The sequence below is a fragment of the Oryx dammah genome, unplaced genomic scaffold, assembly GCF_014754425.2.
Source record: "Oryx dammah isolate SB20612 unplaced genomic scaffold, SCBI_Odam_1.1 HiC_scaffold_29, whole genome shotgun sequence".
Taxonomy (NCBI): Eukaryota; Metazoa; Chordata; class Mammalia; order Artiodactyla; family Bovidae; genus Oryx; species Oryx dammah.
Window position 1 is genome coordinate 31,474,063 of NW_024070213.1, and position 13,072 is coordinate 31,487,134.

The window sequence follows — 13,072 nt, forward strand, 5'->3', positions numbered from 1 at the left end:
ATACCACCCTTATGATAGAAAGTGAAGAGAAACTAAAAAGCCTCTGGAAAGTGAAAGAGGAGAGTGAAAAAATTGGCTTAAAGCTCAACATTCAGAAAACGAAGATCATGGCATCTGGTCCCATCACTTCATGGGAAATAGATGGGGAAACAGTAGAAACAGTGTCAGACTTTATTTTTTTGGGCTCCAATATCACTGCAGATGGTGATTGCAACCATGAAATTAAAAGACGCTTACTCCTTGGAAGAAAAGTTATGACCAACCTAGATAGTATATTCAAAAGCAGAGACATTACTTTGTTGACTAAGGTCCGTCTAGCCAAGGCTATGGTTTTTCCTGTGGTCATTATGGATGTGAGAGTTGGACTGTGAAGAAGGCTGAGTGCCGAAGAATTGATGCTTTTGAACTGTGGTGTTGGAGAAGACTCTTGAGAGTCCCTTGGACTGCAAGGAGATCCAACCAGTCCATTCTGAAGGCGATCAACCCTGGGATTTCTTTGGAAGGAATGATGCTAAAGCTGAAACTCCAGTACTTTGGCCACCTCATGCGAAGGGTTGACTCATTGGAAAAGAGTCTGATGCTGGGAGGGATTGGGGGCAGGAGGAGAAGGGGACGACCGAGGATGAGATGCCTGGATGGCATCACTGACTCAATGTACGTGAGTCTGAGTGAACTGTGGGAGTTGGTGATGGACAGGGAGGCCTGGCGTGCTGCTATTCATGGGGTCGCAAAGAGTTGGACATGACTGAGCTAGTGAACTGAACAGAACTGAACTGAAACGTTAAGCTTTACAACAGATATTAAACAGACTTCTGTAGTCAAGAAATACAAAGAAGAAAGAAGATCTAAAAAATCAACCCCAAACAATTAAGAAAATGGCAATAGGAACACAAATATCAATAATTACTTTAAATGTAAATGGATTAAATGCTCCAACCAAAAAACACAGACTGGCTGAATGGATACAAAAACAAGACCCATATATATGTTGTCTACAAGAAACTTACTTCAGACTTAAAGATACATATAGACTGAAATTGAGAGGATGGAAAAACATATTTAATGCAAATGGGAAGCAAAAGCTGGACCAGCAGTCCTCATATCAGACAAAATAGACCTTGAAGAATATTACAAGAGATAAGGAAGGATATACATAGTCATCAAGGTATCAATCCAAGAGGAAGACATAACAATTGCAAATATCTATACACTGAACATAGGAGCACCTCAATACATAAAACAAACACTAACAGATATAAAAGGAGAAATTGACAAGTAACACAATAATAGTAGGAAGCTTCAACACCCCACTCACACCAATGGACAGGTCATCAAAACAGAAAATTAATAAGGAAACACGTCTTAAATGATACACTAAATGAGCGGGATCTCAATGGCACCTCACTCCAATACTCTTGCCTGGAAAATCCCATGGACGGAGGAGCCTGGTAGGCTGCAGTCCATGGGGTCGCTAAGAGTTGGACACGACTGAGCGACTTCACTTTCACTTTTCACTTTTATGCATTGGAGAAGGAAATGGCAACCCACTCCAGTGTTCTTGTCTGGAAAATCCCAGGGATGGGGGAGCCTGGTGGGCTGCCATCTATGGGGTCACACAGAGTTGGACACGACTGAAGCAACTTAGCAGCAGCAGCAGCAGCAGAATATAGGAGCACCTCAATACATAAGATAAACACTAACAGATATAAAAGGAGAAATTGACAGTAACACAATAATAGTAGGAAGCTTCAACAGCCCACTCACACCAATGGACAGATTATCAAAACAGAAAATTAATAAGGAAACATGTCTTAAATGATACACTAGATGAGCAGGATCTCATCAACATCTTCAGGACATTCCATCCAAATGCAGAAGAATACACCTTCTTCTCAAGGGCACATGGAACATTCTCCAGGATAGACCACATCTTCAGTCACAAATCAAACCTCAGTAGATTTAAGAAAATTGAAATCATACCAAGCATCTCTTCTGACCACAATGCTATGAGACTAGATATCAATTACAAGAAAAAAAACTGTAACAAACACAAACACATGGAGATTAAACAACACGTTTCCAAGTAACCAAGAGGTTACTGAAGAAATCAAAATGGCAATAAAAAAATTACTAGAAACAAATGACAATGAAAACATGACAACTCAAAACCTATGGGAACAGCAAAAGCAGTTCTAAGAGGGAAGTTTATAGCAATACAATCCTACCTCAAGAAACAAGGAAAACATCGAATAGACAACCTAACTTTACACCTAAAACAACTGGGAAAAGAAGAACAAAAACACCCCAAAATTAGTAGAAGGAAAGAAGTCATAAAGATTGGAGCAGAAAGAAATGAAAAAGAAATGAAAGAAATAATAATAAAGATTAATAAAACTAAAATCTGGTTCTTTGAGAAGATAAATAAAACTGACAAACCTTTAGCCAGGCTCATCAAGAAAAAAAGAGAGAAGAATCAAATCAACAAAATTAGAAATGAAAAAGGAGGGGTTACAACAGACAATGCAGAAATACATAGGATTATAAGAGACTATTATGAACAACGATATGGCAATAAAATAGATAACCTGGAAGAAATGGACAGATTCTTAGAAAAGTTCAATCTTCCAAGACTGAACCAGGAAGAAATAGATTTCTATTTCTATCAACAACCCAGTTACAAGCACTGAAATTGAAGCTGTGATCAAAAATCTCCCAAAAAACAAAAGCCCAGGACCAGATGGCTTCACAGGAGAATTCTATCAAACCTTTAGAGAAAAGCTAATGCCTGTCCTTCTAAAACTCTTTCAAAAAATTGCAGATGAAGGAACAGTTCCAAACTGATTCTATGAGGCCACCATTGCCCTGATACCAAAATCAGACAAAGACAACACACAAAAAGAAAACTACAGCCCATAGAGTAAAAATCCTCAACATAAAAAGACATAGATGCAAAAATCCTCAACAAAATTTTAGCAAACAGAATTCTACAACATATCAAAAAGCTCATACGCCATGATCAAGTTGGGTTTATTCCAGGGATGCAAGGATTCTTCAATATATGCAAATCAATCATTGTGATATACCATGTTAACAAATTGAAAGACAAAAACCATATGATCATCTCAATAGATGCAGAAAAAGCCTTTGACAAAATTTCCAGCACCCATTTATATTTAAAACTCTTCAAAAAAATGGGCATAGAAGGAACCTACCTCAACATAGTAAAGGCCATATGATAAGCCTACAGCAAACATTGTTCTCAATGGTGAAAAACTGAAAGCATTCCCCTGCCAGGGTCCAGCCCTGGTGGATCCAGGGTACTTCGAAGCGGGGATGGAGTCAGCATCTAGAGGAAAGATATGGAAAGAGCTTAGAAAAGAATAGTGTAGTAGGAAAATTAGTGGAGAAAAGATGCTGAATAACTTGGTTTATGCGGAAAACCAATAAAACCCCAAGACAAGGGGTTTGCACTGCCTATGTAGGCCACAGGTGTCTTCCTGGTCTCTCGGAGGAGTGGAGACACAAAGCGCCTCCACGTTAAGATCTTAGAAGCCCAAGCAAAATTAGTAGGCCCGGTGAGCCTCCACGCTCCAGATGGGAATTCAGCCAGAAAAGAAGAGAAAGAGAAAAGATGACACAGAGGAAACCAGTCTTTCCAGGAACTGGTCCGTTTCTTTATTTTCCAGGTCTGCTTTTATACTTTGAGTTATACATAGAGATAAATACAAAGTCATGTGGGGTCAGCAGTGTTGACCCTTACTGAAACCAGGTGCTTCATATAAATGTATACAAAGGTCTTAGGGGGTTTCACATCATCTTCTGGTCAGGGGGCCTGCTAACATTTTATGACCCTTCCTTTCTGATAACGGTCAGTCAACCAGAAAACTTATTTTTCCAGGAGTGATTTTTCTCAAACCAGGCGCCACCCTCCGAAGGCAGCAGATAAAGTTGCATTCCTACAGGGCAAAAGTGTAGTGAGTTGTAATTAAGAAAAGAATTTACTTAGCCTAAGGTCTAATGTGATTAATATAAACGTTAATACTTATTTCTCCTATATGCTACTTATATTCATTAATGTGTATGAGGGGCAAAGGATATGGAGGCTTAGCAGCAAATATTGGCTCAACAATGAAACCCTCCACTGGTATAATTTCTAACTAGCTAATACTATACTAATAATTTTCTAACTTCTCAAAAGAATCTGTATTTAGAAAGTTTATGGCATCTCATGCCTCTCACGGTTGGGAGGCTGTGAACAATCAAATGTGGCTGGACAAACCTGTCAGGCAGGCTAGAGAGCCATCAGAGGAGCTTGTGGACTGAAACACTCTTGTTACACCCAGAAGATTTATTAACTGGAGCTCTAACTTAGCTCCTTTTCAGAGAGAGGTGGTGGGGGATAGCCCCACGTAATGTCAGAAGTGTAGGTGAAAGCATAATGCAGTAAGGTAGGCAGACTCTGGATCAGGAACAAGAAAAGGGTGTCCACTTACACCACTATTATTTAACATAGTTCTGGAAGTCCTGGCTACAGCCATCAGAGAAGAAAAAGAAATAAAGGGAATACATATTGGAAGAGAAGTAAAGCTGTTACTCTTTGCAGATGACATGATACTGTACATCAGTTCATTTCAGTCACTCAGTCGTGTCCGACTCTCTGCAACCCCATGAATTGCAGCACGCCAGGCCTCCCTGTCCATCACCAACTTCCAGAGTTCATTCAAACTCACGTCCATTGAGTCAGTGATGCCATCCAGCCATCTCATCCTCTGTCGTCCCCTTCTCCTCCTGCCCCCAATCCCTCCCAGCATCAGACTCTTTTCCAATGAGTCAACTCTTTGCATGAGGTGGCCAAAGTACTGGAGTTTCGGCTTCAGCATCATTCCCTCCAAAGAAATCCCAGGGCTGATCTCCTTCAGAATGGACTGGTTGGATCTCCTTGCAGTCCAAGGGACTCTCAAGAGTCTTCTCCAACACCACAGTTCAAAAGCATCAATTCTTTGGCGCTCAGCTTTCTTCACAGTCCAACTGTCACATCCATACATGACCACTGGAAAAACCACAGCCTTCACTAGATGGACCTTTGTTGGCAAAATAATGTCTCAGCTTTTCAATATGCTATCTAGGTTGGTCATAACTTTCCTTCCAAGGAGTAAGCATCTTTTAATTTCATGGCTGCAATCACCATCTGCAGTGATTTTGGAGCCCAAAAAAGTAAAGTCTGACACTGTTTCCACTGTTTCCCCATCTATTTCCCATGAAGTGATGGGACCGGATGCCATGAATTTCGTTTTCTGAATGTTGAGCTTTAAGCCAACTTTTTCACTCTCCTCTTTCGCTTTCATCAAGAGTCTTTTTAGTTCCTCTTCACTTTCTGCCATAAGGGTGGTATCATCTGCATATCTGAGGTTATTGATATTTCTCCTGGCAATCTTGATTCCAGCTTGTGTTTCTTCCAGTCCAGCATTTCTCATGATGTACTTTACATACAAGTTAAATAAGCAGGGGGACAATATACAGCCTTGATGTACTCCTTTTCCTATTTGGAACCAGTTTGTTGTTCCATGTCCAGTTTTAACTGTTGCTTCTTGACCTGCATATAGGTTTCTCAAGAGGCAGGTCAGGTGGTTTGGTATTCCCATCTCTCAGAATTTTCCACCGTTTATTGTGACCCACACAGTCAAAGGCTTTGGCATAGTCAATAAAGCAGAAATAGATGTTTTTTTGGAACTCTCTTGCTTTTTCCATGATCCAGCGGATGTTGGCAATTTGATCTCTGGTTCCTCTGCCTTTTCTAAAACCAGCTTGAACATCTGGAAGTTCACGGTTCATGTATTGCTGAAGCCCGGTTTGGAGAATTTTGAGCATTACTTTACTAGCATGTGAGATCAGTGCAACTGAGTGGTAGTTTGAGCATTCTTTGGCATTGCCTTTCTTTGGGATTGGAATGAAAACTGACTTTTCCAGTCCTGTGGCCACCACTGAGTTTTCCAAATTCGCTGGCATATTGAGTGAAGCACTTTCACAGCATCATCTTTCAGGATTTGAAACAGCTCAACTGGAATTCCATCACCTCCACTAGCTTTGTTCGTAGTGATGCTTTCTAAGGCCCACTTGACTTCACACTCAGGATGTCTGGTTCTAGATGAATGATCACACCATCGTGATTATCTTGGTCATGAAGATCTGTTTTGTACAGTTCTTCTGTGTATTCTTGCCACCTCTTCTTCATATCTTCTGCTTCTGTTAGGTCCACACCATTTCTGCCCTTTATCGAGCCCATCTTTGCATGAAATGTTCCCTTGGTATCTCTGATTTTCTTGAAGAGATATCTAGTCTTTCCCATTCTGTTGTTTTCCTCTATTTCTTTGCATTGATTACTGAGGAAGGCTTTCTTATTTCTTCTTGCTATTCTTTGGAACTCTGCATTCAGATGCTTATATCTTTCCTTTTCTCCTTTGCTTTTCACCTCTCTTCTTTTCACAGCTATTTGTAAGGCCTCCCCAAACAGCCATTTTGCTTTTTTGCATTTCTTTTCCATGGAGATGGTCTTGATCCCTGTCTCCTGTACAGTGTCACGAACCTCATTCCATAGTTCATCAGGCACTCTATCTATCAGATCTAGTCCCTTAAATCTATTTCTCACTTCCACTGTATAATCATAAGGGATTTGATTTAGGTCATACCTGAATGGTCTAATGGTTTTCCTTACTTTCTTCAATTTTGTGGATGTGATACTGTACATAGAAAACTCTAAAGATAGTATCAGAAAATTACTAGAGCTAATCAGTGAATTTAGCAAAGTTGCAGGATACAAAATCAATACACAGAAATCACTTTGCATTTCTATATATTAACAATGAAAAATCAGAGAGAGAAATTAAGGAATCAATCCCACTCGCCATTGCAACAAAAAGAATTTAATGTCTAGGAATAAACTTATGCAAGGAGACAAAAGAACTGTACACAGAAAATTATGACACTAATGAAAGAAATCAGAGATGACATAAACAGATGGAGAGATATTCCCTGTTCCTGGGTAGGAAGAATGAATATTGTGAAAGTGACTATACTACCAGATGTAATCTACAGATTCAGTGTGATCCTTATCAAATTACCAATGGCATTTTGCACAGAACTAGAACAAAAGATTTCATAATTCATATGGAATCACAAAAGACCCCGAATAGCCAAAGCAATCTTGAGAAAGAAGAATGGAGCTGAAGGAATCAACCTTTCTGACTTCAAATTATACTACAAAGCTATAGTAAGGTACTGGCACAAAGACAGTATGGTGCTGGCACAAAAACAGAAATATAGACCAATGGAACAATACAGAAAGCCCAGAAATAAACCCGTGCACCTATGGACACCTTATTTTTGACAAAGGAGGCAAGAATATACAATGGGGCAAAGACAGTCTCTTCAATAAATGGTGCTGGGAAAACTGGACAGCTACGTGTAAAAGAATGAAATCAGAACACTTCCTAACACTGTACACAAAGATAAACTCAAAATGGATTAAAGACCTAAATGTAAGGCCAGAAACTATAAAACTCTTAGAGGTAAACACAAGCAGAACAATGACATAAATCAAAGCAAGATCCTCTATGACCCACCTCCTAGAATAATGGAAATAAAAACAAAAGTAAACAAGTGGGACCTGATTAAACTTAAAATCTTTTGCACAACAAAGGAAACTATAAGCAAAGTGAAAAGACAACTCTCAGAATGGGAGAAAATAATGGCAAATGAAACAACTGACAAAGGATTAATTTCTGAAATATACAAGCAGCTCATACAACTCAATACCAGAAAAACAAACAACCCAATCAAACAGTGGGTAAAAGACCTAAACAGACATTTGTCCAAAGAAGACATGCAGATGGTTAACAAACACATGAAAAGATGCAAAACATCATTCATTATTAGAGAAATGCAAATCAAAACTACAATGGGATATCACCTCACACTGGTCAAAATGGTCATTATCAAAAAGTCTGCAAGCAATAAATGCTGGAGAGGGTGTGGAGAAAAGGAAACACTGCTGCACTGTTGGTGGGAATGTAAATTGATTCAGCCACTATGGAAGACAGTATGGAGATTCCTTAAAAACTAGAAATAAAACCACCATATGACCCAGCAATCCTAAGCATATACCCTGAGGAAACCAAAATTGAAAGAGACACATATATCCCATTGTTCATTGTAGCACTATTTACAGTAGCTAGAACATGGAAGCAATTTAGATGTCCATTGACAGATGAATGGATAAAGAAGTTGTGGTACCTATACACAATGAAATATCACTCAGCCATAAAAAGGAGCACATTTGAGTCAGTTCTAATGAGATGGATGAACCTAGAACCTATTATACAGACTGAAGTAAGACGGAAAGGGAAAGATAAATATTATATTCTAACGCATATATATGGAATCTAGAAAAATGTCACTGAAGAATTTATTTACAGGGCAGCAATGGAGAAACAGACATAGAGAATAGACTTATGGACATGGGGTAATAGGAGGAAAGGATGAGATGTATGGAAAGAGTAACATGGAAACTTACAATATGTAAAATAAATAGCCAACAGGAATTTGCTGTATGACTCAGGAAACTCAAACAGGGCCTCTGTATCAACCTAGAGGGGTGGGATGGGGAGAGAGATGGGAGGAAGTTTCAAAAGGGAGGGGATATTTATATACCTATGGTTGATTTCATTTTGAAGTGTGACAGGAAACAGCAAAATTCTGTAAAGCAATTTTCCTTCAATAAAAAATGAACAAATTAAAAAATAAAGTTTTCCACGAAGATACTATATATTGTTAAATGGAATTCTGATGACTGGATAACTCAGTGCCTCAGAAATCTATGTTCATTAACATCAGAAGCAAAGACTACGTGTCCCACCAAGACCCTGACCATGTGGAAATCCTGGAGGCATAGCAGAACCTACTTTCCGTCCTTTGGGGTTTACAATCTGAAACATCATGTATGAAATAGTAATTTTTTTCCCTAGGAAAAAAGGAAACAGTGGGAGAGTTTGTCTTAGTACTAATTCTCATTTTAAAGTCACTTTTCTTAATATAAAAATTCTCCTCTTCCTTCTCCCATCTCTCCAACCTTTAATTCACCTGCTTTCCCCTTTCTCCCATCATGTTCTCCCCTGAAACTCTCTGGTATTGCTTTCATCCTGACTATGGTTGACAGGAGCCCCATCTACCCAACCTGTCAGAATTCTTTCACCTTTACCTACCTGAATCAGAGGCTCAGTTATTAGACCATAAGCTCCACTTTAGACTGCCAGGGTTCCAAGCCCAGCATTTGCATTGATCAGCTTTGCAAACCTGGGCAACTTGTTGCAAGGAATGTAAAAAGTGTAGTGATCTCTGAAATCTTTCAAATATTTTAACTTAAAAAAGGTGTGTGTGTGTGTGTGTTTCTGTACACGTGTGCATACCTGTGGATTTATCTTTGGCAATTTTTTGTTTTGAACAATGTCATGTGTATATAATATATATATTTATATATCTGCTCAGTTGTGTCTGACTCTCTGTGACCTTTTGGACCGTAGCCTGCCAGGCTCCTCTGTCCATGGATTTTCCAGGCAAGAATACTGTAGTGGGTTGCCATTTCCTTCTCCAGGGGATCTTCCTGACCCAGGGATTGAACTCACTTCTCCTGTGTCTCCTGCATTGAGGCAAATTCTTTACCCACTGAGCCATCTGGGAAGCCATAAATATGTGTGTATGTGTGTATGTATGTATATATACACAAAAATAGAGTAGATTGTTAATTAGTGTTTATATGCATGTCCTTTGAGTTATATTTTCAAGTATTCTGCCGATATGAAAGATTTCATACTAAAAGTTGGGAAAAAATAGAAAACATTTTTGGTACATAATAAGTGCTCAGTAAATGCTAGTTATTATTTTTACTAAACTTGCTGTTACCTCTGTGGAAGAGGGCTGCCCAGCCCACTACCAGTTACTGCAGACATTTAACTCTGACCTTTTAGAGATAAGACCATGATCATCCTTGCCTGTCCTTCCTTGTGAAAAGGTATTGGGATCTGTATATTGTGGCAGTGTAATATACACCACATATCATAACACTATTTTTTTTTTTTTAATTTGGCTGCACCATGTGTTACTGGCAGCTCACAGGATCTTTGTTGCAGCAAGCACAATCTAGTTCTCTGACCAGGGATTGACTCTGGGGCCCCTGCATTGGGAATGCACAGTCTTAACCACTGGACCACTAGGGAAGTCTTGACACTAATGTTGTAAGTTGGAGCCTTTAAGTTGATTGTTTTCATACTGAACCATGAATCGTCACCTACATATTTGGCTCCTACTCTGACAGACTCACCGAACTGTAAATTCTTTGAGGACACTTGGGTATTTTTTATTCGTGTTTAGCATAGTGTCGAACTATCTGTTAGCTGTGTAACTTAGAACAAATTATTTTAAGTCATTAACCTTCAGTTTTTTCATTTGTAACATGTGGATCATAAGTGTGAACTACCATTCTCACAAAATTGCTGTTAGGATTGACTGAGACAAGACTCTAAAGAATTCTGTATAGTGCTTAGTACACTAATAAATAAATCTTATTTTTATCAATATTAGTATTATCTGTACAAGAAGAATAGGTTGTACTCACGAATATTTATTAAATACAAATTTTAAGTGACAGTAAGATAGAAGTTATTATGCCCAAGATGAAAACTAGTAATATTATACAGGAGTTTTAACTCAGTGCATTTGAGAGATGTGGGTGCTTACTGAAATCATCTCCAGTATTATAAAAGTTGATTTTTTCAGGTGCATCTCATATGCAAAATGAAATGTAGCATAAAAACTATTCTCAGGTGTTACCAGTTATGTACCCCAAATTTAGTTTTGCATAGGTTCTCAAATGTGTTTTGATGCTTCTTTAGTTTTTTCTCTTATCAATTGTAAAGAATTTTTGTAAACTCTGCATTTAGGAATGCAGTTAGGTATTCTGAACTTGCAATTATGCAGAATAAAAAGGGAATGTAGTGGGATGAGGTTATAGTTGAATCTTAGCAGGCTAGGACTAATTTTCCATAATTCTTCTTCTTGTATTTTTACTAATAAGGGGCAAATGTTTTAGGTTGAATTTTGTAGTACAGCAGTGGAGAAAAGAACACAAAATTGAAGATTAGTTTTTAGGTAATTGTTTTTTGTATTTAGAGGGAAAAAAGAAGTAAGATAACAGTTGGTTACATTTTTACTCAATTTTCTTTCTAGTCTAAAAATTTCAGCTTGTCAAACACACACTATGGAAAGTTATGTAAAGCAGTGAAGCCTGTATAATTTTCTATTTTAAAAAATTTGCAAACTCAATAATGATTGCAGGAAAACAGTGGCCTAACCTCTCAATGAGGATTTAATCATTGTGAACTCCCCTCAGGTCTTTTATTGGTGAGATTTCATTGCTTAAAAATGATGTGGTTCAGAACACCTACTGGAATACTAAATACTTTATTAATTGCAAATAAATAATAATGGTTCAAGCATTTTATTTCTTTTCATTTTGGGGTTATTTTCATCATGCTTGATATCAACATTGGTGAGGCAACCATGGTAAAGGCAAGCTATTTCAAAGTAGGGTAAAAACTCATCTGTATGGGATAAAAGGGAATTAATGTAGTATATCTACATTATCAAGAACTCTATCAAGTTTACAGTTCTGTTAGGCCAAGAAATAAAATAAAATCTCCATCACATTTTTTGAGAAATTACCAATCTCTTGTTTTAGTTACACATAAACCAAAAAATTTTTTATTTATTTATTTTTTGGTATGTGTTGCATTTCATACAACTTCTTCTAGATATAAATAATTTCATGTCTTTAGTCATCTGAAAATCTATCGAATGGCTGTCATGTTCAAGACAGTCCTGGGTCTTCATCTGTGTCTCACATTTCTGGTAGAGCAGATAAGAGGAAGCACAAATAGTAGCAAAACAAGGCAGTGAACGTTATGAGAACTGAAAGAGGAAGAAGATCACCTTTAGATAATTGGGCAAAAGCTGTTTCATAGAGGAAGTGGCTGAGGAATGGAACCATAAATTGTCAGAAACAGAATGGCACTTATTCAACATTTTTCACTTTACAGATGAGGAGAATGTGACCAGAAAGAGCAGAAACTTGTCTGAAGTCACTTTATACACTTATGACAGCACAGATTAAAATCCAGATTCAACAACTCCTTATCTATTGGACTTTAAAAATACAGCAGTCTTATTGAGGTATAATTACAAACCAGATATTCACTCTTCTAGAATGTACAACTTGGTATTTAGTATACTAACAAGTTTGTAAAACTATTTACAGTATCTAAATCCAGAACCTTTTTGTCACCCTCCAAAAGAAACTCTGTATCTGTAAGCACTCACTCCCCATTATTTCCTCCTTGCAGACCCTGGCAGTGATGAATCTATGTTCTGTCTCTGTAGATTTGCTAACTCTTTGTGGCCCCATGGACTGTAGCCCACCAGGCTCCTCTGTCCATTGAATTTTCCAGGCAAGAATACTGGAATACCGCTGGAATGGGTCACCATTTCCTTCTCCAGGGGATCTTCCTGACCCAGGGATCAAACCTGTGTCTCTTGTGTCGCCTGTTTAGCAGGCAGGTTCTTTACAACTGCACCACCTGGGAAGCCCCGTTGATTTGCCTATTCTTGACATTTCATATAAATATAGTTGTAAATATGTGGCCTTATGTTTCTGTCTTGTTTTATTTACCATATGTTAGAGGTTTATCCATGTTGTAGCATATATAAAAATTTATTCCTTTTTATTGTTTAATAGTAATGAAAACAAGAACTTCCAGATGTACAAGCTGGATTTTGAAGAGTCAGAGCAACCAGAGATCAAACTGGCAACATTCATTGGATCATAGAGAAAGCAAATGAGTTTCAGAAAAACATCTACTTCTGCTTCACAGACTATCCTAAAGTCTTTGTGTGGATCACAACAAATTGTGGAAAATTCTTAAAGAGACGGGATACCAGACCACCTTACCTGTCTTCTGAGAAACGT